We start from the raw sequence: 3,696 nt of genomic DNA on the forward strand, positions 1-3,696 counted from the left end.
CAAGACTGCTTTTTTAATGCAAGACTGCAGACCAGGGAAGGTGAAATTGACAGGGAAAGCCTGCCAATGACACAGAGCACAGGAGCTCCTTTTATAGCCAAGGAAAGATTACACCTGCGTTCCTTCACCTGGCCTCCTTGCTTGGAAGCTCGATAAAATATGCCCATTTAAACTCCACACGACTTGTGCTATCAAGAGAGATGGGGGGAGGGAGAGACAGAGAACATGAAAAGAAGTGGAAAGACAGGGGGAATAAATCAAGCATGCAGCCCAAAGCCAGTGAGCAGAAATTGGAGAGGTTATATTTACTGAACAAGCTTGGGTCAGCAGCTTCTGCTTTTAAATAGAAGGGTAAAATTGGCTGCCGGTGATTTAAAATATCAGAAAAGGAAACTGTTCAAGAACCCAGCTTGAATATGGCCAAGATCTGAGCCAGATCTTCTCTCAACCCCCCGCTTTGCAAGCCCTTTGCATAAATATTAATTCCTTCATCTGCAGCCTCTTTTCAATAGAGTCCTTGTTCAGCTGTATTATTTATTTCAGAACCCGGTCAAAAGAGAGCAGGGTGACTTTATACCAAAGCCAGTTTGGGAAGACGGGGGCAATGCCCGTTGGCTTAATTGATAAATGATGGATTTTTTTTTTTTTTTTGAAGCACCAGGGGGAAGGGAGCCTGGCACATGGAGCAGCTTGCAATGCACTTGGCTCCAAGCATAATGTGCAGCTAGAATTGCTCGGGGGTGGAGGGGGAGTCTGCAAAGGTTCAGCGGGACGTGGCAAAGTTAATGATGCTCCTTGGCATTGGGGAGGTTTTCCCATCGGCGTTTCCCAGCCCTGCAATTGTGCAGTTCGAATCTCACCAGGCTCCAAGTTGACTCAGCCTTCCCTCCTTCCGAGGTGGGTCAAATGAGGACCCAGATTGTTGGGGGCAAGAGGCTGACTCTGTAAACCGCTTAGAGAGGGCTGGAAAAGCACTGGGAAGTGGTATGTAAGTCTAAGTGCTATTGCTATTTTCCTTCTTTCCTTCCTCCCTTCTTTCTTTCCTTCCTTCCTCCCTTTTTTTCTCCCTCCTCCCTCCCATCCTTGCTTTCTCCTTTCCTCCCTTCCTTCCTTCCACGATGACAAAATGGTTAGGATGTAGCATTGTAGGCTGACTCTGCCCACAGTGAGGACTTCAATCCTGACCAGCTCAAGGTTGACTCAACCAACCTTCCTTCCTTCCTTCCTTCCTTCCTTCCTTCCTTCCTTCCTTCCTTCCTTCCTTCCTTCCTTCCTTCCTTCCTTTCCTTCCTTCCTTCCTTCCTTCCTTCCTTCCTTCCTTCCTTCCTTCCTTCCATGATGGCATACTGGTTAGGATGCAGCATTGCAGGCTGACTCTGCCCACAGTCAGGAGATCAATCCTGACCAGCTCAAGGTTGACTCAGCCTTTCATCCTTCTAAGGTAGGTAAAATGAGGACCCAGATTGTTGAGGGCAAGAGGCTGACATTTGTAAACCGCTTAGAGAGGGCTGTAAAGCACTGTGAAGCTGTATATAAATCTAAGTGCTATTGCTGTTTCTTCCTTCCCTCCTTCCCTCTTTCCTCCCTTCCTTCCTCCCAGATTTCCTTCCTTCCCTCCATGGTGGCGCAGTGGTTATAATGCAGCATTGCAGGCTAACTCTGCCCACAGTCAGGAGTTTGATCCTGATGGCTTAAGGTCGACTTGAGTATATCAATTTTTTTCTGATGTTATATGTAATAAAAACAATTCCGGTTTAAAATCTACCTGTGTTCCTATCATCTTTTCTAACCACTTATGTATTTTTGCCTCCCCCCCCCCCTTTTTTTTTTTTGCTTTAAGACAAGTCCACCACATATAATACGTGCCTGGGTTTTTGGGGGTTACATTTCAAGCATTTGCTAGACAATAGATGAAAATAATAGAAAGTCAGTTCTAAGTCAAGGATTTGCTATTCTTTTTGATCTATCGTTAATTTACTTCCTGGTATCCTAAAAACAGGGTAATTTTTAATTTCTATTTTTCTTCTGACAGTTCCAAGTAAAAAAAAAAAGAGGTGACAACTACATAAGGATTTCCAGACAGACAATCTTGTTTTATTACAAAGCTGATGTAGATGAACCTCCTGTGCTGCCTTGTTCCGTATCCGTTTTTGTCAAGAGATACATCTCCTGAAATATCATTATTTCAACTAATTTGATCTTGGCTCTTTGAAACATTCCCATTAAATCCCCCTAGATTTTTGCTCGTGTTGCAAAAGAAATAAAAGAGAGAAGAGGCTGCAAAGATCCCTGGTGAAAATAATTTTATCTATACAAATTCAAGGTTTGTTTGTTTTTTCCCCTACCTAGTCAAGAACTTCAAAGTTGTTGAAATTGATGGCAACTTAAAATTGAATTGTTCTCTCTACTTCTTCACCAAGGAAGAACCTATTTCAATAACGGTGCCGATGAGTTGAGCTTGCCCCATGAGAAGTAAATGGATGTCATATTTTTAAAATGGTTATAGGAGCTCATACATTACATAAGTTGGATACTTTTCATCATCTATGAACATGACTGTGTCTGTGTATCATTCAGTTTTACAGTCATGGTTTCTTTTAAAGAATTCTGGAATGTATGGTTAAATACAGAATAACAGTGTTGAGAGGGGCCTTGGAGGTCTTCTAGTCCAACCCCTACTCAAGCAGGAAACCCTACACCATTCCAGACAAGTGGTTCTCCAATTTCTTCTTAAAAACCTCCAGTGATGGAGCACCTACAACTTCTAGAAGCAATTCATTCCACTGGTTAATTGTTCTTACTGTTAGGAAGTTCATTGGTTTCTATCCATTGCTTCTTGTCTTGCCTTCAGGTGCTTTGGAGAAGAGGTTGACTCCCCTTTTCTTTGGAATAGCCCTGACAGTAAGAACTTCTTCTTAGCTCACCTTTCAGAATTACATTTCCTAGGATTCTCTAGAGACACACACCATCTACAAAATCCATTTTTAAGCCCATCGTGCAGAACTGACCACAGTCCGAATATACACAGAACTCAGTTTAAAACCCTAGTTGGAAATTGTGACGCTTCCAGTGATGACACTGTTGTTGCTATGCTTGGATATTAGCCACTGTGATGTCATAAATAGGTAATCTCATCTTTTGTACACGCAACATTCTTCAGAGGAAAATGGAGAATTTTTGTCTCTGTTTAAAGCACCTCCTCCAGTGGTGAGATCCAGAACCAATGAGAGGTTTTAGCCAGTGAAATGGAGTTTCTTCAGTCTGTAAGTGTGTTTGTGTGCTTGTTTACAATGAGGTAGAGTTTCTAAGCCCGCACAAAGTTCCAGAAGGGGCTTCCTTGCTGTTGTAGGAAATCTATTCATGTGTCCGCAATGTGTGTAATGTTGGAACAATCTTTTAATGAGGGGAAGACTTGATTTAGGAACCCGAAACCAGGTTTAAAAGGTCTTAAAAGGCTTAGATAGAATTAAATGGTGCAGAAAGAATGTATTTATTATGGGGAAAAAAAAATTGCAATTGCTTACAGTGAAAATACATTGCTATCAAATATTTTTCAACAAGCAAAAATGGTCTGCGATAGGAAAGAAAGAAAAAGACAATCAGAATAATATCTCCACTTGAATTAAAGTTTGTGTCCTAGTAAGATTTTGGATATTCAGAGTCTGCTCTGCATGTTTGAGAATGGTTTATGACAAA

This window comes from Pseudonaja textilis, chromosome 5, assembly GCF_049901715.1.
Source record: "Pseudonaja textilis isolate UNSWEBS1 chromosome 5, rPseTex1.2, whole genome shotgun sequence".
Taxonomy (NCBI): Eukaryota; Metazoa; Chordata; class Lepidosauria; order Squamata; family Elapidae; genus Pseudonaja; species Pseudonaja textilis.